Source organism: Papio anubis, chromosome 13, assembly GCF_008728515.1.
Source record: "Papio anubis isolate 15944 chromosome 13, Panubis1.0, whole genome shotgun sequence".
In the NCBI taxonomy this organism is placed as follows: Eukaryota; Metazoa; Chordata; class Mammalia; order Primates; family Cercopithecidae; genus Papio; species Papio anubis.
Window position 1 is genome coordinate 61,106,734 of NC_044988.1, and position 27,352 is coordinate 61,134,085.

Genomic DNA, 27,352 nt, shown 5'->3' on the forward strand with positions numbered 1-27,352 from the left:
ATGCGACCAGGACTCCTTCTTGACCTCTCATTTCGGCCTCTCTCTGCATGTCAGTTTTCTTCTCTTAGCCTTCTCCAAGTCACCAGAAACACGACTAGTAGCAGCAGCAAGCTCTTATCACCTAGCTTTGTCACCAGACACAACTCAAGAAAAAATAATCCCAGAAAAGGACTTTCATTAATTCATCTTGGCTCAGGTGCCCATTCCCAGAAAATCCACTGTGGCCAATGGGATGAATAGCCTAACTGGCTCCACTTGGATCACATGTTCATCTCTGGCCAATCAGCAGTAACCAGAAGACTAAGAACTATAAGAATACATCAGATCTCAGTCAAATTATATGTCTAATGTAACTCAGCAGACAAAACAACAAACATTCACTACTGCTCCCATCAGACCAAGTTCTTTCTACTTGGGAAACACCCTACAATAGAGGCATTTCCCGGAAGGGCTATTTAGTTTTCAGTGGGCTGTAACAGTTTTCAAATGTCTGTAGATGCCTCTGATTGCAAAAATAGTCAGATCTTTTCATTGTGAAGACCTTTGTCCTCTAAACTTGCACACTATCTGGCTAGAGCCCTCCTACTCAAGGTTATACCACAAACTGGGTCAAATCTGTTTTCTGGCTTCAGGAATGAAACATAATGAGCCAATGTATTTATCTCTGGTGGGCAAAGCTCCACCTTCAAGCCCTTAAGTTGCCTTGTAGACTCTACTGTAGTGACAGCCTGTGGATGATAAGAAGTCAGGGGATCTGAGTTCTGGCCCTGCATTTTGCCTTCCGAGGCCAAATGCTGTTGGTCAGGTCACCTCTCTTGAGACTCAGGGATTCAGTATCTACCTTCCTGTTCATGGAACACAGACAGGATCATGGGGATGAATGATCATGTACACCTGAGTTGTGAAAGCCTCTGCAGACCCAAGAATGGCTGTTCATACAGGGTTAACTATAGTCTCATCTAGAGCGTCTCAGGCCAGCCCAGTTGCCCTCATGCCCAGGAGCTTCTTCCCTTTTTAGGACCTGTCTGTTCTGCTCATGGCCAACTTAAATTCCTCTGGCTCTTGGGTTGGGGGTGGGGATTAGACGACCACTCTTGCCCTTAATCTGCAGTGGGCTAAGCCTAGTCCCTCCCACTATTCATGTGATGTAGGAATTAGTCCTTGGCTAAGAGCAGACTCCATGCCATTCCAGGACTTGCTGCCTTAGAATGAGCAGAAAGTGGGAGGGCAGGAAGAGAAAGGAAATGTTTACCATCTATTCAATCTGGAGGCCACTGGGAGATCAAATTTTTGACACAAAATGTTACCATGCGATAATAACAATTTTTAATAGTAGACAAAACTCTAGACTAGGAGACAAGGGACCCAAGTTTTCCTTTTGACTTGGCCTCTAGCTATGTGACCCTTGAAAATGTAACTTCACCTCTGTTTTCTTATCTATAAAATAGAGTGATTGGATCAAAGAAATTGTTCTCCTTCTATCTTTAATATTTGATGATATGGAAGCCTGTGCACAGGAAAGACTGCAGTAGCAGAGAAGAGGGATATAGAGACTCTGTGTAGATCTGTGCCTCCTGACATTGGCCATGAACCCCTAGGAGAATTTTTTCAAAGAGTTCTCAAACTTATACGTGAGCCAACAATTACCTGCAGACTGAATTTAAAAAATATTTCACATATATATATGTATTACTTTCAAATCTACATGTGTGCTACTGAGATTAATTAAATGTGAATTCATTTTTAAAAGAAGTTTTTTACATTGTAAAATACTTTCAGTCAACAAATGCCAAAAGAACTACCATCATTGGGGTATCTTTTTTGTTTGCTCATAATAAGTTTTTCTTACGAAATGGAGAACCATCGATGATGAGGAAAACTTCCAGTATGGAGAGATTGTTCCTGGAGATGTTTCGATTTAACTACTGCCCATGAATTGTGAGAAATTAAGGCTAATTTTAGACAAAATTCTGTTTCGCTCTTAAAACCTAACCTTAATGTCACCTTCTCCATGAAGCCTCCCCGCCGGGTCACCATGCTGCCCATAGCCCCAACAGGATTAGACATCCTATTAGTCAGGGTCCTAGGAGGAAAAACATGACACACTGAAATAAGGATAATTTGGCAAAGATTTGCTATAGGATTATTTACAGAGGTATAAGCAGTTTATAAGGAAAATACAAGGGCTAGTGCCATACCCAGTGTGCTATGAGTAGGGCTGTTTCCACCTGAGGCCTGACAGCAAAGGGAAGAGTGGTTGTTGAACTGGCAGGAAAGTGGTGTGGAGATGGCCACCTTGAGTGGAGCTGTGGCTCTTGTTGGAGGCCACACTGCAGGGGAAGCCAGGAGAATAAATACCCCACCTCACTCTCCTCTTCCACCTCACATCACCTAACGCCGCCCCATGAACCAGTGCAGCCAGAGACTGGGAGACAAAGGAGTCCAGTGACATAGCTCACACAAGCCAGTGTTGCAGGGCAGAATGCTGGGTGAAGAAGGGTGAGAGCAGGCCTGGAGGAGCAAGCAGGAAACATCCTCACACAATCACCTTCTTTTCTGAGCTCCTGCAGGAATCTGTACTTCTCTCTCTCTAGCTCTTTCCCTATCCAGTGCTAATAACCTATTGATATTTCTATCTCTCCACTACACGGTGAATTCCCTAAGGGCAGAAACTATTTATCATTTGGTTTTGCAGTCACAAAACTAAGCACAATGTAGATCCCTAAGAAATATCTGTTGGGTTTTTATGTGAGGCAATAGTTTTGGAAAGAAGTGCCATATGGTCTGCATAGGTAGCATCTGGGGCTGCTGCTGGGTGTGCCGGGGACCTGTAGGTCCTGGAACACATCTCCTTTCCCACAGCACCACATGAGATGAAGGGGAAAAATCGTACCATTCGTGTGTTTCTGAAGCTGAGGCTGATGAGGGAATGTGTCAGACAACCTTCTGGATGGAAGCCTACTGAAATGGGAAAGGTTCCCTTGTCCCCCTCGCAGGCCATGCGATGGGGGTGTGGCTCACTTCTTCAGTGCCCCACTGCTCAAACCTCTAGGGGAGCATACAGACGGGCAGGCTGTGGGGCTCCAACCCCACGACAGTGTTTAAGGTGTTTAAGGGTGAGTGTTTACAGCTCCTGAAGCCCCAGTGGGCGTGTGTTAGAGGGTGCTCCTTTAGTTTTGCTCTTTTAGTTTGCAGTCTAGAGGCGGCTTGTGTTAACCAGCTCAATTAGAACCTCTACCTTGTGGCAAGGACAGAGGGCTTTCTGTATCCCGTCTCCTTGCCTTGGTGTACCGGAAGAATAGGATCACCGGTGGGCTTGGAGAATGAGTGTAAAGTTTTATTGAGTGGAAGTAGCTGTCAGCTGATGGGCGAGCCAGAAGGGAGATGGTCTTCCCTGGAGCTGGGCAGCTCTGTGGCCCCAGCTCTCCTCCGATTTCCCTGGCCAAACTCCGCCTCTTCCCGCAGTTGGATGGCCTGCCCGGTGCGGGCGTCTGTCAGTGTGCTCTTCCCCTCGACGTCCTCCCGCTGTCCAGTCGCTTGTCTTTTCGGTCAATGTGTTCCTCTCATCATCCAACAGCTTCTGTGTCTCTGCCTTGCTAGAGTCTCGGGTTTTTAAAGGCCCAGGGTGGAGCCGCGGTGGGCCGCAGTGGTCTTTGAAAATGCAACATTTGGGGGTGAAAACAGGAATGTCTGTCCTCACCTAGGTCTGTGGGGGTGGACCTCTAGCCAGGGACGCGCCTTTCTCTACCCAGCGCTTCCCTGCCCTCCTCCCGTATCACTGATTGTAACACACGTAACTAAAACCTCAAAGCTCATAGAACTAACCTAAATTTATTGGAGACTCAAAAGAGAGGGGTGACTGGAAGCAGGGTGAGGGTTACCTATTGGGTACAATGTATACTATTTGGGTGAGGAGTCCACTAAAAGCCCAGACCTCACCACTGTACAATTCATCCATGGAACCAAAAACCACTTTTATCCCTAAATCTATTGAAATAAAAAAATCGTTTTAATAAAAAATTAACATACCCTTCCCATTTATCTGATTCTCTGAGGTCACCTTTAATTGTCTTTGAGCTATTTTTATAACTCTGTGAGTTGTTGATAACTGACAGCAATAAAAATGATTCTCATCCATAGATACACAAAAAATAAGTAAATTTTCCAAAAGTTTCCATAGGTCATCTTTCTCGTTCTTACTTCAAAGTGTCACTTATTAAATCGCCTTCTCTTGTTCCCATACTCACATAACTTTGAATACAGAAATCATGTGTATTCTGATATGTTCAAAGAACAAAAAATTACATACTATTTGCAATAGGATTTTTAAGTACCTAATAAAAAATGTGCTAGACTTTAATAGGGAACATTGTAAAATCTTTATTGAAATACATTAAGAATAACCAAATAGATATAGAATGTTCATCCAAAATGATGTATAGATTTAATGCAATTCTGATCAAAAACCCATATATATGTTGTGAAACTTAATAAGCTGATGCTCAAATTAACACAGAAAAACAAAGACTAGCCAAGACACTCTTGAGGAAGAATGAGATGAGAGGATTTCCTTGCCAGATATCAAAACCAAGAAAGGACAGACAAAGCCACAATTGAATAAACAGAGAACTCAGAAACAGACCCACTATATATGGAAATTTGACACATAACAAAAATAGCATTGTAGATCAATGGGGGAAAGGATGAGCTCTCCAATAACCAGTGGTGGGATAATTGGATATACATGGGGGGAAATGCTAAATTAATTCCTGCCTCTTACCATACACAAAAACAAACTCCAGGTACATGAAGTCCCTACCATCAAATCATTTAAAAGAATCCTTAAGAAGAAAATATAGGAGAATATCTCATGACCATGGGGTAGAAAAGGATTTCTTAAACAAGACATAAAAAGCACTAACTATAAAAGAAAGTACTGATAAATTTGCTGGCATTAAAATTATCCAAAGAGACATCCTAAAACATAGTGAAAAGAAGAAGAGATATTTGTAACACATATAAGGAACAAAAGGCATACCTAGAACCTATAAAGAATGGCTAATATGATTTTTGGCATTTTTTGCTTTTTTTTTTAAATTTAATATAGAGACAGGGTCTCACTCTGTCACCCAGGCTGGAACACAGTAGTGTTATCACAGCTCACTGCAGCCTCAATCTCTTGGGCTTAATCAATCCTCCCGCCTCAGCCTACTGAGTAGCAAGGACTACAGGCATGCAACACTATACCTAATTTTTTAATTTTTTGTAGAGACAGGGTTCTCACTGTGTTACCCAGTTACTCAAACTCCTGGGCTTAAGTGATCCTGCCACTTCGACCTCTCAAAGTGCTGGATTATAGGCATGAGCCACAAAGCCTAGCCAAGAGCAGCTGTTATGAAAAAGGCAAGCAACTAAATAGAAAAATGGGCAAAATACTTGAACTGGCAATTTAGAAAAGAGGAGGTCCAAATGGTGGATAAAAATAAAAAGTGGGTCATTGGTCATTAGGGAGATGCATTAAAACTACAATGAGATACTACACAACTACAAGATATACAAAAATTTATAAGTCTGATAAAACCAATTATTAGCAAAGATGAGAAACAGTGGAAACTTCTATACACTGCTAGTAGGAGTCGCAAAAGGAGACACGTTTGGGAAACAATTTAGTATGTCTAATAAAGTTGACTGTGCACATATATATCCTACAATCCGGCAATTCTACACCTAAGAATATACCCTAGGGAAACCCTTGCCCATGGTCCCCAGGAGATATGTACAAGAATATTCATAGTAACACTGCTTCTGACAACCCAAAACTGGAAACAGTCCACATGTCCATCAGCAGTAGAATGAATAAATAGTTGTGAAGCACTACTCATCAAATAAAACGAATGAGCCACAATTGCACAGAACATGGAGATGTCTCTCAAACATAATTTTAACAGAAGAAACAATCACCAAAATAAATATATAGTAGCTTTCTATTTTATATAAAGTCCAAAAAATAGACAAAACTAAATAATGTATTGTTTAGGGATGGGCACGGAGGTTGTGCTGTTATTTATTGCTGCCATAACAAACCATACAAAAACTTAGTGGCTTAAAACAACCATGATTCTTTTTGCTCACAAGTCTGTGGGCCAGGGATTTGCACAGAACACACCAAGGATCACTCATCTCTGCTCCATGATGTCTGGAGCTTCAGCTGGGTTGCCTCAAATATCAGGTCTGGTTGGAACAGCCTGACTGGGGCCATAAGTATGGGACCTTGATTCTGGCTCTCAGCTAGGTTCCTCAAATCTCCTCCATGAGGCCTTTCCACCTGGCTAGCTTGAGCTTCCTCATAGCATGGTGGTCTCAGGGTTGCAAGAAGAAATATTCCCCAAAAATCTTATCTCAATGTGCAAGCACTTATTAAATCTCTCTGCCATGCTTGATGTCCTATTGGTCAAAGCAAGTCATATGGACAAACTCAGAAGTCACTGTGACAGCAGACTACACTAGGGCAGAACAGAGGGAGCCATGGTTCATTTAAAGGGCCACCAAAGTAATGGTCCACCACAGCTGAAAGAAAATAATATTCTCAAAAACAGTGGTTACCCTTCAAGATGAAAGGGGGATGCGATCATGTAGGAGTACAAAGGGAGCTTTCTAAAATATTGGCAATGTTCTATTTCTAAACTGACTGGCAGTTAACATAGGGTATATTTTATTCTTCTTTAAAATGTCAATTCCACTTGACTCAATATTATGCAGGCGTCACAGTTTTCATTTGTATACTTGCAAATAATTTACAATTTAATGTTTTCATTATAAGATAATAAACAGGGAAATATATATGTATATTACAAAGATCCCAACTATTTATTAGAACTATTGGAAAGAGAGCTAGAAGCAAATAAACCTCCACACCTCCACGAGTGGTTGTGTGAGAGCGGTAGTAGAACTATGATTAATATAAATTTTATTTTTATATTTTTCTATGCTTTCCAAATTTTCCATAATAAACACATACCACTTTTAGAATCACTAAAACTTTATGGGGGTAAAAACAAGAATCACATCTCCCACAAAATGTTGTCTAGGTTATGTGAAGAAGCACGGATTCCCAGGAGGGATTCTAGTAACCTCTGCACTTCTCCTGACTCGCTTCACTTTATCATTCCAGTTCTTTTCATTGTGGCTACCAGAAATTAATTTCTGGAGCACAGGGTATCCCAGATTTTTCAGAATAGAGCCTGATAAAAATTAAATCAGAACCACTTGAATTGGTTCTTGGGCATGAATAGTATTGCCAAGCCCTTGATTTGGTGCTCAGATGGAAACTGTCAGTCAGAAACGAAAGAGGCAAAAAGGGACAAAGAGTGATGAATTGAGGTGTCTTTCAGCCTCTCTATTTTGAATCACAAGATACTGAGAATTTGGCAGAGTGGAGTTTTTCTGCAGGTGATCTACAAATGTTCCGTCTTCTCTGATCTAAAATCATAATTGGAGGAAGTTAACTCTAAGACCTGCAGGAAGTTACAGACGAGGAGGGGAAAGCAACCAACACCTAATAAATTAAGAACTTGGACTCTGCTGTCCAACTTACTCGCTGTAGGACCTTGTACAAGTTCCTCCACCTTTCTAGGCCTCAGTTTCCTCATTTCTAAACTGGGGACTTAACAGTGCTACCCTTAGGGCTGCTGTGAGGAGGGAATGAAATAGTAAATGCAAAGTGCTTAGCACAGAGTCCAGAACATCAAAAGCACTCAATAAATTATAGCATCTCCCATTGCCAGGACAGGTGAGGCACCCACACAGGTCACAGCAGATGCCTAGGTATGGGCCAGCACTCTGCTGAGAGCTTCACATACAGTCAGCATTTTATATCGCATCTGACCCTCATGGTATCTAGGGATTAGATATTATTTTCCCCATTTTACAGATGAAAAAAACAAACAGAAGATCTGAGCATCTATAACCCGCCCAAGGCCGCGGATCTCCTGAATAGCAGGGCAGTAGTTGAAGCTAAAGCTGTTTCCAAGGCTTCTCAGAATCTAGTGGACAGGAGAGGAGGGCTATACTCTTTGAGAAAACACTCCCACTTTTTTGTTCACAGTACCCACCACTGAAAGTAAAACTCCACTGAAAGTAAAACTCTGAAATGTTTTGGGCTGATGTGAATACATGTAAGTAACAAGCACTGTGGAATCAAAAGACTGAAAAACACTACCAATGTCTGCAAATTACAATGACCAAGGTGGCCGGGCCTAAAGACTGAACTTCAGTGTGGAGGGGTCTTTAAAAACTCGAGGATCTGTTCCCAGACCTACTTACACGGAGCAAAACGCTTCCTGGGTCTTCTCAGAATCTTGTAAATGTTTCCATTGACTGTGGACCTGATATTCCTTTTCATATCATGGGATGGAGTGAGGAAAGGAGCACAGAGGGCAGAGAGAGGCAAAATTGCTCCCCTTCACCAAGGCTTATGGGGAAAAAGAAAATGAACTTGCCTTTCCCGAGGAGTCCCACCTCCTCGCAGGCTAGGAGCTCTTCCATTCTTTGGAAGGATTTTATAAGAAACAAGTCTTCCTGGGATAAGGTTGGCTACAGAGAAATAAAACAATGTGCACAGTCCTACCTTTTTCTTTCTTTTCCTCTTCTGTGTTCAATATGACTTCGCTGGCAATACTGAACTGGAGAGTAAGAGTGTATGCTGCTTTGCGACGTTTGAAATTTTTGTTAAGACTGCAAGCTGGCTCACGTCCTTTCTCCTGGTCTTCTGTAGCGCCCCAGTGTGCTCCTGGGAGCTGAAGCCAGAGAAAGTAAACTGCCTCACTCTCTAGGACCTAAATGACTTCTCCCACCCTCTGCCATCAATCAACCCCCTGAGAGCAGAAATTGGAGAGGGGCATTTCCCCTAAGACTCACAGAAACCCCGCCTTTAAAAAATTCTCCACAACCAGAGAATGATCCCTCCAAAAAACATCTATGTTATATCTTCAAGGAATTTCATCTCCCTCAATTCTGTCGCTCAGCCTTAAGCACACCTTCAAATCCTTATGCAAGGGACTCAGGGAATTCAGGTGAGTTCCCCAGAGCCATGATTTCCTCCGAGGAGCAGATGTTGCACATTAGAACTAATAGGCTTCAAGTACCCACAATAAGACTAATATCTTCTGCTAATAATGCTGTGAGTGACTTGAGTTTCCAATGAGCTATTATTTGTAGAAAGACATTGACTTTACTCTTGCACTCTTGAAAGTAGTTCACTGATCTGAGTTAATTAAGCCACATAAGCCTCCTGAAAGGCAGAGAGAAGACCCAGGAAGAAAAAGAGGAGGAAGGACAGGAAAGTGTTGACTAACACTGAGATGCACCTCCCTGCTAGTCCAATAATACTATAGCAAGTGGACCTCACTACTGCAGCCAGTGAAATGCCAGGGAAATTTACAGATCCTTTGTAATAACACAAATTGTCATTGACAGTGATTAAAATATTAGAATCATAACCTTAGAGATCATCTGGTACAACGCCTCATTTGAAGACTGAAAAAAGATGGCTGTTTCACTAAGTGAGAAAGGAAGACAGGCCTGCTGACCCTTACGACTCTTTCTGGGCTGCTGGCAATGAGCTAGCTGGGACCTTGGACTGACACTCCTTGCAGTAGAAGTGGCTGCGCTCAAACCAACTTCCCCTAGGACCCGGGGAGCCAAAGACTCCAGGGGCTTCAGGAAGCTCCCTAAAGAGCTGCACCTAAACATAGACCTGGCTTAGCATCTGAATACAAAATATTTGTTACTCAATAACAAGGCTGGTCCATTAAAAAGGAGAGCAACAGAGGGTGAGGTTCTCTTGCTAGAGCACAGTCCCCAAATGCATCCAGCTGCATCTTGGCCCAAGCATACTTCCCCCATAGGGTGCTGGAGATGAGGGGGTGCCTCTTCTCACCCTTCTCCCAGTGAGTTCCAGCCCCTGCCACAATGCTTGCTGGTGTTCACCTATAGCCTTTGCATGACACCCACTGACACACTAGCCCTCCAGGCCTTTCCTGTGGTTGTTTTTCACTGAATACATTAGGACTATCTTTCTACATCAGTAACCATTACATAGGAAAACATTGTCTTTTAAAAAATGACGCATAAACATCTAGAAGGTAATCGACCAATCCCCACTGACTAGTTGTTTCCAATTTAGGTCCTTTCAATTTTTCACAATTAAAAACAATACAGTTGGCAGTAAACAATGTACAGACATCTTTGCATGTTTTCTGATAATTTCTTCGGTATAAGTTTTTAGAAGTGGAATTGCTAATTCAAAGAATGTGGACTTTTAAAAGGGTTTTGATATGATCTGCCAAGTTTTTTGATTTTTGTTTTTGTTTTTGTTGTTGTATTGTTTTGTTTGTTTTGTTTTTCAGAAAAATGGTATCAGGGTAGGTTCCCACCAAGATTTTTTATATAGATCATTCAAATAGTTTCCTTGTGTTTCATTCACTTTCATTCAAATAGAAAGTAATAGCCTAGTCAAATGCCAAATGGTACATTTCCCAAAAGTATGAATAAGTTGGATAACTTTCCTCACATTGTGACAGTTTTGGAGAAATGAACCCAGGTCATGACTGTCTTTGTATCCCACTGCAGTGAGATAAAGGGGCTTTTTCTTTATAACTCATCTTAATTTTGATGAAGATAGCTATGGATTGTGACAGCTCCTGCATGGTGAAATTATGGATAATGGTTATTCTTTATTTTGCTTATCTGTATTTTCAAATATTTTTTGCAGTGTCCTACTAACACTACTGCAGAGTTTCTCAACCTCAGCACCACTGACATTTTGATCCAGATAATTATTTGCTGTGGAGCTGTCCTCTGCAGCATAGGATATTTAGCAGCATCCCTGGTGATATGGTTTGGATCTACGTCCCCACCCAAATCTCATGTTGAATTGTAATTCCTAATATTGGGGGAGGGACCTTGTGGGAAGTGATTGCATCATGGGGGCGGATTTCCCCTATGCTGTTCTTATGACAGTGAGTGAGTTCTTACGAGGTCTGATGGTTTAAAAATTGCGCTTTCCCCCGCCCCCTCTCTTTCCTGCCACCATGTGAAGAAGGTGCTTGCTTTCCCTTCACCTTCCTCCATGATTGTTGGTTTCCTGAGGCCTTCCCAAAAGCAGAAGGCTGTACAGCCCACAGAACCATGAGCCAATTAAACCTCTTTTCTTTATAAATTACCCAGTCTTGGGTAGTTCTTTATAGCAGTGTGAAAATAGACTAATAACACCTGGCCTCTGCCCACTAGATGCCAGCAGCACCCCTAGTTGCAACAACCAAAAACATCTCTAAATATTTCCAAATGTCTCCTACAGAGTCATAATTACTCCCAGTTGAATGCCACTGAACTAGTGTAATAGACAATACTAAGTAATACAATAATAAGATATTATATAACATTATATGATAGTATGTAGTAATAATAAACACTTATAGTGCTCTGTGCCAGACACTATTCCCAGCTTCAGGAATATCATCTTGTTGATTCTCTTCAACAGTTCTTTGAGGTAAGTACTATTATTCAATCCATTTTACCTAAAGGGAAACTGAGAACAGACAGGTTGAGTAACTTGCCCAAGGTCACACAGCTAGATAGTATAGGATCCCAGATTGAAAACCAAGAAACTCCAGAGCCCATGCTCACAATCATTTCCTGCAGCTGTCTTGGAAGTCTTTTTAAATATTCTTTTTAGTCATTTAAATTTTCCAACAAATCTCATATTTGCAAAGACACACAATCATATGGTGAACATCTATATATTCATCACTTACATTTAATATTAATCTATATACTCATCACTTACATTGAAAGTAATGGCAAAAATCGCAATTACTTTTGCACCAACCGAATAACTCTCAAGCTTTATCCATACTCAATTCATTTGTTTCTCTTTATTTCCTCCTGTTTCTTTCTTTCTTTCTTTCTTTTCTTCTTTACCTCTTTCCTTCTGTCTTCTTAGAAGTGGAATCTTTCTTCCTTTCTCTCTCCCTTTCTCCTTCCCTCCTTTCTTCCCTTCTATTGTATCATTTCATCCGTTACATAGGTCATTGTGAAGTTCTAAAAAATATTGATGTTTTCTGACATAGCCATCATGCCTATCACCCTAACAAAATTAATGATTCTTTAGTATCAATTTATATTCAAATTTCCTTGATTATCCCAAAATTTTATTTTAAATCTCTATAAAGTCCAGCTTTGGACATTGACTAAGAAGAATGAAGTGGTGATTCCCAGCATATTGTGAATCCTAACGGAAGAAGGATGGAGTCATAGCACATTTTAGAGGAGCTCTACGTGGTCTGGGCTGCAAATGAAAGGAGAACATAGAGTCCCCAACGACCATAAGAACCTTGCTGTTGCTTTTGGGATATGAGTCCTAACATGATAAGAAACCCGGTTGATCATTAAAGTCAATTTTAATAACAGCAGGGAACTGGGGCTAACCTTCCGAGCTCCTCAACTCAGCTTTCTCAATGCATATTTATGATTTAATTTGAGAGCTTGTTGATTTACTTCCATTAGCCCATAAAAACCCTGACTCTTTCTTTTTGTTGTCCTTGAAACATAGTGGAAATTTCTCTTGAGTCTGTGGTTAACGACTGGCCTCCAAGGGGGCGAAGACAGCACAGACTGGTCTTATATTATTTGAGGACAGCAGGAAAGGGAGTGAGCAGGGTTCTCCGGAGACCAGTGGAAATTACTGCTACCCCTTCGCCCCACACTGCCACCTGCTGGAGTGGGTTGGGCACAACAAGCAGGACTCCCCTAGTGTTAGTTACCTATGGCACCCGTAACAAGCCTAGTGACTTGAAACAATACACATTTATTTTCTTACAGGTGTCGGAAGTCCAACACCTAGATTTTGTGCCCAGTGAAAATGATTTTGGATTTCTGTTTGTTTGCCTTTTCCAGTCTGCATTCCTTGAACTCCTTGGCTCATGGCCACTGCGTCCATCTTCTAAGTCAGCAGTGCAGCTTAGACTTAGCAGCTTAGCAGTGCATCTTGCTTCGGTGGTCACATTGCTTTCTTCTTCTGAGTCAGCTCTCTCTCTGTCTCCCTTTTGTAAGGACCCTAGTGGTTACATTTAGAGCATACTGGGATAATTTTACTATCTCATGGTCCTTTATCATATTTGCAAAGACCGTTTTGCCCTGTAAAGTCACATTCACAGGTTTGGATATAAGGATCTGGATATCTATGGGGACCATTATTCAACCTACCACACTCCTCTTGAGAACAACTCATGCCCAGAGTAATACCACTTATATTTTTAGATCTCAAAGCCTTTTATAAGTGTTTTCCACTTGCTTATCCCAACAATCCTTTAAGGTAGGCAGGATTTGGGTTCCCCAGAAGCAAGACCCTGCGGCACGGAGTTAAGCACAGGTAGTTTATTTGGGAGGTGATCCTAGAAAGCACAGACAGGGTGTGGGGAAGTAAGATAGGGAGGGGAAAGAAAGCAACTCGGGGTAGGAAATCAGTCAGTTACCACTGGGAAACTGGAGCACAAATTCTCCTGGAGATTCTGAGAAACACCAGAGTCGCCTTATTTATCCCAAACATGGGCTGAAGAACTTGGGGTTTTATCCATCGACTCACCACCCATCCTTGGTCGAGGGCAGCTCCAGAGCTATTCACTCTGGTACATCCAGCTTTCCTTGCCCCCAAGGCCAGTGTTCTCCTTTGGCCAGAAAAAGAGCTCAGGGTGACAGGAGTTTTCAGGAAGCAGCCTAAGTGAGGAGGTGAATGCCAAGGGGTTAGCCCTGGCACCTGCAGTGTCTGCTAGGATCCCCATTTACCAGTGAGACTCATTTATTCTTTCACCAAACATATATTGAGTGCTTGCTTATTCTGGGCCAGTGTGTCAGGTGCTGGAGCTCACACACAGAGGAGGCCTCCCTGCACTTGAGAAGCTCACAGTCTGTACCAATGTGTAGAGAGATTAAATTGTCATACACTATGGTAAGTGCTATGCCAGAACTATAAGCATTTGTGCCCATAAAGGGTGAGCAATTAAAATGAATTTTTTAAAAAGGCATTATAAAATATTATAAAATATAGAAGACTTCTGTCTAGAAGAGTCAGACAAATGTCCCCTCCATCATTGTAGCCAGACACCCAAATAAGGCACTTAAATAAAACAAGGTAAAATACCAAGTGACAGGGTCAGGTCACCTGGTGGGTGAACAGCAGAGCCAGGACAAGAAGCCACATTTTGTGACTCCTAAGCCAGTATTCCTTCCACTGTACCCAACAGTCTCTAGGAGATGAGACGTGGCACCGATCACAATGCCCAGCTCATAGTAGGTTCTCAGTATCTTCATGAAATGGACACAGAGCATTTGCTTGACCATGAGAAGGGAAAGTATAATGACCTAGTGCCCACTTACAGTCACTCTTCATTCCCACCACCAGGCCTAGGCAACTACTAATCTACTTTCTGTCTCTATGGATTTGCCTTTTCTGAAAAGTTTGTACAAATGGAATTATATACCATGTGTTGCTTTGTGTCTGACATCTTCTGCTAATCATAATGTTTTTGAGGTTCATCCACGTTGTAGCATGTATTAATACTTTGTTAATTTTTATTGTCAAATAGCATTTCACTGCATGGTTTTATCATATTTTGTTTATTCATTTATCAGTTGATAGACATTTGAATTGTCTCAACTTTTTGACTATTGTGAGTAATACTATTATGAACATGTGTGTTCAAGTTCTTATGTGCATATATGTTTTCATTTTTCATGGGTAGATACTTAGGAGCAGAATTTCTGGGTCATATGGTAACTCTATTTTGTAAGAAGGTACCAAACTGTTTATCAAAATGGATGCCTCCCCTTATTTTATACTTTATTTTTCATTTTGAATTATTTTAAAGTAAATTATAGTCCTCAAGATATACCATGTAGCCAAAAAGCATTATCCCACTTAACAAATTGTCAATAATGCTTATTATCACAAATTCAGATTTCCACTATGGTTTCCCAAAGATGTGAATATTTGAGTCACTGGAAAGTAACATCTCTCTTTGAAGATCAGTGAAGTGGCTTTCTGGTTTATATACCAGCCTCCTATGAGTTTCGTTAGTCTGACCAAGTGAATGAACGAGTTGACTGGCTGTTAGCTTGAGTCTTGGGCAGCCTGGATTTAAAAGATGAGCTGGAAATTTGCAGTGGGGACATAGGGAGGGCAAGTGTGTCAGCTGTGGGAGCCAAGCTGGATAGTGAGGTAAACTAAGGGAGTAAGGCCACCATATCAGGCCGTGAGTAAGAGTAAGAAGTGGAGAAAAACAGAGACAAAGCAAATGTGCCAGGGGAGAACGACAGGGACAAAGCAAATGTGCTGAGAGGTTGAGATGAGAGAACACACAGACACTGGGAGAAAGGGAGTAACTCAATCACAGTGTCCATGAAAGGAAGGGCTTTGTCCCTATTCCTGGTTCCCATAATGAAGGACTCTTCCTAATGCAGTCTTGGCTTCTCTCTACTCTGAGGTGAGTTTCTTATCTAGCTGGTAAATTTGGGAGAATAACTGGGTGTGCGTGGCTTGTTCTTCCTCCTGGAAGTGAACCGTCCGTAAGAAACAGAAAGTAGCCTGTCTTTTCACATGGAAGGCATCTTCTCCTCCTCCAGGCAGGGTCTACCCAGGTCCAGTTTTCTCAGAATGAGGTAAAGTCAACTGAATTCTGAGGTTGGAGTTAGCAAACATACTTAGCTAATAGAGTGAAAGCCACATCCTCAAGCCCAGTCTTCATCAGTAATAAAGGCTGTGTTTTGGCCTCCCTTGTTCTGTTCCTCAATTTCTTCAGCACCACGTGGTGAAGAGAGGTGCCATTAGTGACTGCCCTTCAACGATGCCAATATCCAGATGCCCAAAGCCAGCAGTACTTCCTGCCCTTACAATTGGTGAGATTTTTCAGTATCCTTTCAATAGTGTTCCTTGTTTAGAGTTACCTCAAATGGCTTTTTCTTCCTTGAAATCAAAGAATCTTGGGTAGAATAAGACATTTCTCTGAAAGTTAGGCTCAAAAGATAAAATGGCAATTGGTTTAAGTTTTTATTACTAATTTGGAAGACATGATACCGGTAGGTAGAGAAGCACTTGTCTGCACACATTTTTACATTAATTTTTTTGGATTAGAAATTTTATTTTGTCAAATATGTTTAATAGATAGCAATAATGTTAATGTGTTAACAGCAAAAAGCACCATTTAGAATGTTACGCCTCAAATATTTCTGAGCACAAAATGATTCATATTAATGAGTTAAAATAATTTCAATGGCTATGATAGAGTACAAATGCTAAAAAGCTGGGTTTTATTTTTAGATTTTTTTTTTTTTTTTTTTTTTGAGACGGAGTCTCGCTCTGTCACCCAGGTTGGAGTGCAGTGGCGCAATCTCGGCTCACTGCAAGCTCCGCCTCCCGGGTTTACGTCATTCTCCTGCCTCAGCCTCCCGAGTAGCTGGGACTACAGGCGCCCGCCACCTCGCAGGGCTAGTTTTTTGTACTTTTTAGTAGAGACGGGGTTTCACCGCGTTAGCCAGGATGGTCTCGATCTCCTGACCTCGTGATCCACCCGTCTCGGCCTCCCAAAGTGCTGGGATTACAGGCTTGAGCCACCGCGCCTGGCTATTTTTAGATTTTTAAGCATCCCTTTTAAATTCCACTTTTTTCAGATTTCCTTTTATTATTTCATTTATTTACTTTAAATTTTTTATTTTTAATTATTATGGGTATCTAATAGTAGTATATATTTATAGAGTACATGTAATATTTTTATACAGGTATACAGTGTGTAATATTCAAATCAGCATGATTGGGATATCCATCACCTCAAGCATTTATCATGTCTTTGTGTTACGAATATTCCAATTCCACTCTTTTTGCTAATTTAAAATATACAATAAATTATTGTTAATTTTTACATTAACATTTATTGAAGCATCATATACATAAAGGAGCTAAACCATTGGTGTACATCTGAATATATTTTCACAAATAGAACACACTCATTTAACCAGCACCCAGATCAGAAACGGGATAATTTTAGACCATGGAAGCCCTCCTTGTTCCCCTTATGCCAAAACTCTTCAGTCACACATATTTGTGTGACTTCAGTAAATTAAAGACCTCAAGATATGCCATGTAGCCAAAAAGCATTTTCCATGCTAGCCAAAAAGGAGGAGGAGTCGAACATGCCTTCCATGTGAAGGGACGGGCTACTTTCTGTTTCTTATGGACAGCTCACTTCCAGGAGGAAGAAACAAGGTCTGGGTTTTATCCACCATCTGGATACTCTCATTGTGTACTTTTTTTTTTTTTTTTTTTTTTTTTTTTAAACACTCAGAGGGTAACCTTATTTCCAAAGCTTTGGGAAAACCATCACCGTCAGGCTCAGGTAGCACTTACAGTAGATACTTTTTGACTTCCCTTTATTTTTGTTTTTGTTTTGTTTTGTTTTTGAGACAAGGTCTCACTCTGTTGCCCAGGCTGGAGTACAGTGGTGCAATCTGGGCTCACCGTAGCTTCCCAGGCTCAAGCAATCTTCCCCAGCTCAAGCAATCCCCTCGCATCAGCCTCCCAAGTAGGTGAGACCACAGGCATGTGCTACCTGTAGAGACAGGGTTTTACCATGTTGCCCAGGCTGGTCTCAAATTCCTGAGCCCAAGCCATCTGCCCACCTTGGCCTCCCAAAGTGCTAGGAATTAGAGGTGTGAGCCATCATACCCGGTCCTAACTTCTCTCTTGATTTCTTCTTTGACCCATTGGCTGTTCAAGAGCACACGGTTTAATTTCCATGTATTTATAGATTTTCTAACTTTCCTCCTGTTATTGAGTTCTAGTTTCACATCATTGTGGCTCGAAAAGATATTTCATATGATATCAGTCTTCTTAAATTTGTTAAGACTTGTTTTGTGGCCTGGCATGATATATCCTGGAGAATGTTCCACACATACTTGAGATGAATGTGTGTTTTGTTGCTGTTGGATGGAAAGCTCTGTATATATCTGTTAGGTCTATTTGGTCTATAATGTTGTTCAAGTCTGCTGATTCTTTTTTGATTTTTTTTGTCTGGATAATATTTCCATTGTTGAAAGTGGGGTATTAAAGACTGCTACTATTATTGTATTGCTATTTATTTCTCCTTTCACTTCTGTTAATATTTGCTTTATATATTTAGATTCTCCAATGTTGGGTGCATATGTATTTACAATTGTTATACCCTCTCGATGAATTGACCTTTTTGTCTCTTCTAATTTCAAAATAGACTGAAAGTCTATTTTGTATGATATAAGTATACCCACCCCTGCTCTCTTTTGGTTACCATGTGCGTGGGACATCTTTTTCTCTCCCTTTACTTTCAGTCTATATGTGTCCTTAAGGCTACAATGAGTCTCTTGGAGGCATCATATACTTGGATCTTGGTGGGATTTTTTTCTAATCCATTTAGCCACTCTATGCCTTTTGATTGGAGAATTTAATCTATTAACATTTAAAGTAATTATTAATAGGTAAGGACTTACTGTTGTCATTTTGTTTATTGTCTTCTGTTTTATAGTTTCTTTCTTTATTCCTCTCTTGCTGTCTTCCCTTGTGGTTTGATAATTTTTTGTGATAGTATGTTTCAATTTCCTTCTCTTTATCTTTGTTTATCCACTACAGATAATTTTTTCTTTGTAACTTCCATAAGGCTTACATAAAACAGCTTATAGTTATAATAGTCTATTTTAACCTGATAGCAACTTAAATTTGATCACATACAAAAACTATACTTTTACTCCACCCTCAATATTTTATGTTAATGTTGTCACAATTTACATCTCATTTCTCAATATTCTGTATCCACTAATAAGTTATTGTAGCTGTAATTATTTTTAATATTTTTGTCCTTTAACTTTCATATTAGAATTAAAAGTGATTTATACACCACCATTATAATATTTGAGTTGGCTGGATCTGACTATTTTTTTTTACTAGTAAGTTTTATACTTTCATATTTTTTCATGTTTCATCCTTTTATTTCAACTTGAAGAACTCCCTTTAGCATCTCTTACAAGGCACGTCTAGTGGTAATGAATTCCCTCAGTTTTTGTTTGCATGGGAAAGTCTATCTCTCCATTTCTGAAGAGGTTTGCTGGTTAAAGCGTTTTTGATTGGCAGGGTTTTATTTTTTTTTAATCCAGCACTTTGAATATATCATCCCACTCCCACTGACCTGCAAGTTCTTGCTAAGAAATCTGCTGATAGTCTTTTGCAGGTTCTCTTGTACATATGAATCACTTTTCTCCTGCTGCTTTGAAATTCTCATCTTTAACTTTTGACAATTTGATTATAATGTGTCTTGGCAATGACTTATTTACGTTCAATCTAATTGGAGTTCTTTGGTCTTCATGGATCTGGATGTTCATTTCCCTCCCCAGATTTGAGGAGTTTTTCTATCATTATTTCTTTAAATAAGCTTTCTGCTCCCTTCTCTTTCTCTGCTCCTTCGTGAACTCCCATAATGCATGTATTGATTAATTTGATGGTGTCCTATAAGTACCATAGACTTTCTTTATTCTTTTTCGTTCTTTTTCTTTTTGTTCCTCAGGGTGACTAATTTCAAATGATCTATATTTAAGCTGGTCCGTACTTTAAAATGTATATGCCAATAGAATCCACCCATGGTGGCACACACCTGTAGTCCAAGCTATTTGGGAGTCTGAGACAGGAAGATCACTCGAGCCCAGGAGTTCGATGCTGTAAAACACGGTGATCATGCCTGTGAATAGACACTACACTCCAGCCTGAGCAACAGAGCAAGACCCCCGTCTCTCTTTCTAAAAAGGTACCAACAGAGAACTTGGAGGCACTAAGAAACAGAACAAATGAATTTTCACTACTTTTTAATTCCTATTCAAAGCAATGCCAGGCATCATTCAGATATTATCTAAATAATTAATAGATAATATGGTTAATTTTATATGTCAAATTGGCTGGGAAACAGTGCCCAAACATTGGTCAGGCATTACTCTGAATGTTTGGTAAGAGTGTTTTTGGATGATTTTACATTTAAATCACAGGATTTTGAGTAAAGCAGATTACCCTCCATAAGGTGAGTAGCCCTCATCCCCTTATGTGAAGGCCTGAATAGAACAAAAGGCTGACTTCCCCCAGGCAAAAGGGAATTCTCCAGCAGACTGACTTCAGATTTTATCTGCAACATCTGCTCTTCCTGGTTCTATAGCAGACTGCCTTTAGATTTTATCTGCTCTTCCTGGTTCTACAGCAGACTGCCTTTGGACTCAACTGCAACTCCCTCTTTCCCTCTTGAGTCTCCAGACTGCTGGCTTCCACAACATATTTTGGACTCACAAACTTTCCACAATCACATAGCCAACTTTAAAAAATATACCTGTTTCTTTGGAGAACCCTGACTAATACATTACCCTGCACACCTTCCTACCTTCTTCCAAAGTTGGGAATTGTTCACTGCCCTGTTGGTCTCCCAGACAAGCAAGGTTCACTTGGTGGGTAAGGCAGACGAAGGGTGCTTGTCCCTAACCCATAGTCAAGCTTCTTGGTCATTTCAGAAGTAATGGACTGTTTCAAAAGGACACCATTGTATGATCCTTTTTATTTACTCCCCTAAAGCAGAAATTGTAAACTCATGACTATATCCAATTATAATTCTCATTCAGAATATTAAAACTTGTTTTTCTTTGTTCTTTAGTGAAAACACAGGCAATTCCCCATCATAATTCCTAACAAAGAGGCTTTCGGTATGAGACACTGGATAATTTGCCTCTTCTCCATCTTTTCTGTCATCTTTCTTTCTCTCTCTCTCTCTTTCTTTTTTTTGACAGAGTCTCGCTTTGTTGCCCAGGCTGGAGTGCTGTGGTATGATCTTGGCTCACTGCAACCTCAGCCTCACAGGCTCAAGCAATTCTCATGGCTCAGCCTCCTGGGTAGCTGGGACTACAGGAACCCATCATCACAAGCGGCTAATTTTTTTTTTTTTTTTTTTTTTTTTGTACTTTTAGTAGAGATGGGGTTTCACCATGTTGGCCAGGCTGGTCTCGAACTCCTGACCTCAAGTGATCCACCCACCTTAGCTTTCCAAAGTCCTGGGATTACAGGTGCGAGCCACCACCACTGCCAGCCATCTGTAATCTATCTTTCTTAAAAATGAAACAAATATGGGCCAGGCACGGTGGCTTACACCTGTAATCCCAGTACTTTGGGAGGCTGAGGCAGGCGGATCATGAGGTCAGGAGTTCGAGACTAGCCTGGCCAACATAGTGAAACCCTGTCTCTACTAAAAATACAAAAATCAGCCGAATGTGGTGGCACACACCTGTAGTGCCAGCTACTACGGAGGCTGAGGCAGGAGAATCACTTGAACCTGGGAGGCAGAGGTTGCAGTGAGCTGAGACAACACCATTGCACTCTAGCCTGGGTGACAGAGCAAGACTCTGTCTCAGAAAAAAAAAAAAAAAAGGAACAAATATGTATATAACTGACTCAGGAACAGTAGACAACAGTCACAATATTTTAATTTTATCTTTCTCTGGGGGCAGGGGGTGGAGAATGGTCCTAATGTTATCCCAAAACAGGATCTTTTTTCCAAAATCGTCAATTTTCTCAAGGCCATTGGGTCTGTAATGCTTCCTTTATCTTGAACTAAATTCTCATAAATACATAGTATTATTTCCAACATCTCCCTTCTACTCTATTGATAAGTGTGACTTTTTTTTGCGCCATACCAGACAGCTTTAATTATTGTAGTGATTAAATTTAGTTTCATAGGTGGTTAATAAAGCCCTGACTTTATTGCTTTTCTCTCTCAAACCATTTTTACTATTTATATGTGTGATTTCCCAGATGAACTTTAAAAGCCATTTTTTCAAGGTTCAAGAAAATTTCCATTTGGGATTTTAATCAGACTTGTGCTAAACCTATAAATTAAATGGGGAAGAGCTGGAATCTTTACCATAGTCAGTCTTTCCACTAATAAATATGCCATTTATTCCATTTTTATTTAATATATCTCAATGAAACCTCCTAGTTTTCTAGGCTTCAGCTCTATGCATTTCTTGTTGATACTCTCCTTTAGCAGAGCATATTATGCTTATAATTTGTCTTGTTATGAGATATGCCCCCAATCCCTATATGAAATTTGGAGCTATGAGTTCTGCTCTCAAAGACTTTAAACTCTAGAAGGATGTTACGTAGCAGAATATACACCAGGTACATTTTCAGTTGACAGCTCAGCCACCAGAAAATCACTCCACTCTTTTCCTCTGGCCACTACTCCCCTCCTATCCTGTTGTTACAATAAAGGAGTTCCTGGCAATTACGTCACCTAACAGCTGACTGGACTGTGAATGGGCACCTGTCCCAAAATGATACAATGAACTCTTTCCCTGGGACTTTAAAATTTAGAGATCACCACCTTGTCTGCCTCTAGGTGACCAGATATGTAACGTGGACACACTGGAGCTACTGGGGCCATGGTTTTCCACATGGATACCAGATAAAGGGAGGAAATGAGTCTGTACAAGGAAAGAGAAGAACAAAGTAGACAGAAGAGAAATAAACATCTGAGAGAAATACCTGGTAGCGTTTGAGTCTCCAATTCTGATTCTCTTCAGACGTTCAGCTACATTCCTGCCCTTGTGTGCTCAGAAAAGTCCCCAAAAAAAGACCTCTTCTTGTTTTCTGACTCAGGCTAGCTCTAGTTTATGTTACTACAACCAAAATAGCATTCCTAATACAGAGAGAAGGTAAGCAGGATCCATGTTTCATGGGTTTTCAGGCTCCAGACCTAAAAATTCAAACCCGGAAGAGACAGAAAGACTACAAGAGGGCAGACAGACATTGGGAAAAGTCTAGAGAAGGAACAAGCTAATACAGGCCCAGGCTTTATTTGGCCATCACATTTACTGTACCTCCAGGCCTGTCTGCTCCTTTCATCACACTAGGAAAGGACTGAGCCCACACCAGGGAGTAAGACATTGATGTTAGATGAGTCTCCAGAAGAATGTGAAACATCTGTCAGTCTCAGAGAAAACAACTACAGAATTTGTATGGTACTAGACAAAAATGTCCATCTTTAACCTTCAAAGTTTCAGGAGTTCCAAAAACTCTACTATCCTTTGAGATGGAGTCTCGCTCTATCACCCAGGCTGGAGTGCAATAGCTCGATCTCGGCTCGCTGCAACCTCCATCTCCCAGGCTCAAGCAATTCTCCTGCCTCAACCTCCCAAGTAGCTGAGACTACAGGCACATGCCACCACACCTGCTAATTTGTGTATTTTTTATAGAGATGGGGTTTCACCATGTTGGCCAGTCTGGTCTCGAACTCCTGACCTCAGGTGATTTGCCCACCTCAGCCTCCCAAAGTGCTGGAATTACGGGTGTGAGTCATGAGACCTGGTCTCTATTATCCCTTCAGGGTTGGATAGCTGAGCTGGAAGGAAGAAGTGAAGTGAAAGGAGGAGGAACCTGAGAGATGGGGGTGATGGCAAAGTCTAGGGAGTACACTTTACCAGCCAGCATGTGGTTTGTCCTGCTCTTTTGTCCCTCTGCTACAAGATTGGCCATGTCCCAAATGGACGCTGCTCTGTCAATCTGAATCTCAGAGTGAAGATGGCACAGAGAAGGGCAGCAGCTGGCCTATTACAGACATGTATAATATTATGAGCATGTAGCTTCTGTAGAGCTGGAGGTCTTTTGTTGTCACCACATAATCTATCCTATTCTGACATACACATAACTTGCTCTGAGAGCGTGAGTTCTACAAAGGCAGACCATGTCATTATTTGACTTGTACCCCTGGCACCCAGCACAATGCTAAGCACACAATAAATACTCAAGTTATATTGGACAAATGAAACCTTTCTGGATTTTACCTGTACAATAAAGAAGTTGGAGTAGATATACTACAAGGTATCTTCAAAGGCTAGCATGCCATGATTTCCATAATTTCCGAAATAAAAGGTTCTGTTTCCTTCTGAAACACCCACATGCCAAAGTCTCATTTCAGCCTGAATTCCTTGCTCTTCTAATAAAAAGCCTTTGTACATGGCTGTATATGCTTACAAGATTGCAAGAACTGCTTAAGGTTTTACAATCCAAGTGCAATCAGTCTATAGAGGCAAGAAATTAAATACTAAGAAAGCCTTATCTGTCTCTGAGTATTGTGACCCTGAGCGATGTCTCCAATCCCTACCCACTGCTGCTGCTGACTTGGGCAAGTATACCTGCTGTTCAAAGACCATGTGAAATTACCTCTAAGAAGGAACTGCTTTGAAAATGAGGCTTATAATTAAACAGCAATTGAAGTTTCCTGTGGTTTTATGCATGGGTCTTATCTAATGCCTAAGTAGATAAACTGCATGGCTTAAAAATCAGAAAAGAATTAGATGTTTGTACAAGTGAGAGGAGGTCTCCATTCAGCAATCTTGCTTCTTTAGGACCCAACTTTATTTCCAGCACTATTGTTGAAACACCTCCACAACACTGACATTAGTTCAACCCTGCAGAAGTAACTACTGCAAAGAATGTTAGAGCTAAAATGAATCTTACCTAGCACCTCATTCAAAGTCTTTGTTTCATTAAGAAGTTGAAACACAGGAAGGTAAAGCTATCTTCCTAGGATCACCACTAGAAGAGGGGATAATCAAGGGACCTAGAAGGTAAAACTATAATGCCTTGGGTGACTTACTGGATGTAGGCTGTTAGGGAGAGAACGGAGTAAAGGACAATTGCACATAATTCTCAGTTGGCAAATGATGATGGGGTTGGGTTTGGAACATAATCCCGAAGGACACAATCCCAAACCCCACAACCTCTAATGTTGAAATCCCCATAGATCAAAATCGCTAAAGTCTAAATCCCTGAAGTCTAAAATCCCTAACAAGTGTGAGGTGTCTGCGTATCACCCAGATTAGAGATATCAAGCAGACAGTTGGATATTACAGATTTGGGGCTGGGGGGAAAGGACAAAGCTAAAGAGAGAGTTTTGGGAGTCATCAGCCTATTCAGGCTGTTTGAGGCTATTATAGAACGAAAAGGAAGAGAAGAGAAATCAGGAAAGGGGAGAAGCAAGAATAGAACCCACAGAACATCAGTATCTAAGGGGTTTGTTAAAATAAAAATAAATAAAATAGGAGTTTATAAAGTAGCCTACAAATGAGTGACCAGGGAGATAGGAAGAAAACCAGGATAGAATGGTGTCAGTAAAGGAGAGGGTTTTAAGAACGGAAAAGTTTTCAATAGTTGTAACACATGTAGCGGGCTGCTTCCCCAGTATTCTTTCTCCCTTTTTCCTTTTAAACAAAACCCTTTTTTCAGGCCATCAGTGGATCTGGTAAATAAATAAACAACAATTTCCCAGGTACCTTTGTATCCCAAAGCTCATCCATCTCTGGTCGATTATAAGCAGATGCCTATCTACTTGGTGGGGCCGCCAGGAAAATTATTATTGTCCTCATAAAAGTGGCCAAAGAACCGGCACCTCACTTTTACCCTTTGCATTTTCTCCTTTCTTCCCTCCTAAATGATTCTATGCCTAAAGGTGCAGCAGCTGTCTAATGATCATGAGTACAAAAGACACAAAATAGATGATGGAGTGGAAAATGAGAAGGATCTGCTTCCTGATCCACCTTTAAAAGTGAGAAAGTTGGGAGTCGGCCTTGGCTCCTCCCTTCATCTCACTTCACTGTGCTCCAGGACACTTCATTCAACCCTTAAATACCCTCAGATCTGCTTTCTTCTAACTTCTCTACCAGCCCTACATTGTTAAGGCCACATCATGTCTTGCCCAGCATACTGAACTGCCCTCCTAACAAGACTCCCAGCTTCCAGACTTACCAGCTCCAACCTATGCTCTCACCTGCTGTCCCTTCAGTCAAACTGGAATGTTTTTATATTGATCTTTGCTTAAAATACATTCAGGGTTCTTCATTGCCTAGTGGATAAAAAGTCATTAGTCCCACAGCCTTTATGATTTGTTTGGCTTCTGTCATACATGATGAAGACACTAATTATGATGACAAATATATATACATATACATGTGTATGTGTGTGCATGTGTGTGTAATTTTTGTACACGGACTATGTACCAAGCATTGTGCTAGGAACTTTACGTTTATTTAATCCTCACAATGTTCCCTCATATATTTGGTATTAATCTCATTTTACAAATAGGACGACTGATTCTCAGAGAAGTTAAGTCACTTGCCCAAGAACATACAGCTAGTTTAAGTGGGGAAGACCCAGATGTGAAAATTCTTTCCAGTAAAGCAGTGTCTTGACATGAAAGCATGTACCGCTCACCAACCTGTTCTCCACCGCCCTCCTCTATCCTAAATGGGCAGCCCTGTTGAAGAATCATAGCCAAAGCCAGTCTTGCCCCCGGGGCCAGAGAAGTCCATCTGCCTCTGCCAACTACCAGAGCGGGAGGAACGCAGGATCTCAACGCCTGCTTCAGCAAGGGAGGAGAGAATCGCCCAGAGCCGGAGCGGCGTCGTAGGGTGGTGGTCCTGACCGGACAAGGCCACTTCTCCTCGTGAACTGGGGGCCAGAGAACCCTTCTCCCTGTCCGCCTGGCACAACGGCGCTGTGGAAGTGAAATCCCGGCTCCAAGGTCACCCTGTCACGAGCCTGGAGCTGGAAAGCCACGGGGACTCCGAGGACTCACCCAAGGCCCAGACTAGCCCGGCACCCACCCCTCACCACTAACCCACTCCGCCTGGGCGCTGGCTCTGTGCGCTCCCGCGGCGCAGTCGCTCCGCTGCAAGAGCGCTTTCGCGCAGCGCCACCGCCCAGTGCCGGGACCAAAGGAGTCCTCGGGCACCGGCTCCCCGAGGCACACAGCCCCCTGAACCCCGAGTCAGGGGATTGAGAGAAGGGCGGTCGGGGAGCCCCTCGGCCTGCCGTCAGTCACTCGAATTTGTAACTGGAGAAGGGTGCGGGTCCCCGAGGGACATCTCCAGCTGGCACCTAACCCCTCGGATCCCGGACTGGGAGCCCGAGCTCGGACATTCCAACGGCTGCCCGGTGGGCAAAACGACCCTGGTTTCCGACTCCGGTCACTGGCAGCCTCGCGCCCCAGACCCTCCCCGGGCACGGAAACGGGTCAGGTCGCCCCGCTCAACCTCTGGGACGGCGGCGGCACAAACCTCGGCCGCTCCCAGCAGCCCCGACGAGACCCCGGCAGCGCCTGCAGCTGGGTGGCCTCTCTCCGGGGCTGACCCCCTCGCGCCCCCGCGCGTCCGTCTGCGTTTCTGAGCCTGCTCTGACAGTGATGTAACCAGGCCA

General features: G+C 41.7%; 1 long non-coding RNA gene across 1 annotated transcript; it reads right to left on the reverse strand.

The window, feature by feature from the left end:
- On the reverse strand, positions 1–27,328 carry LOC110741398. The gene is made up of 3 exons (XR_002517540.2): positions 25,904–27,328; positions 8,627–8,795; positions 1–2,083 (listed from the first exon to the last, which is right to left on the reverse strand). It is a non-coding gene; the product is annotated as an uncharacterized LOC110741398 (long non-coding RNA).
- Positions 27,329–27,352: the final 24 nt, after the last annotated feature.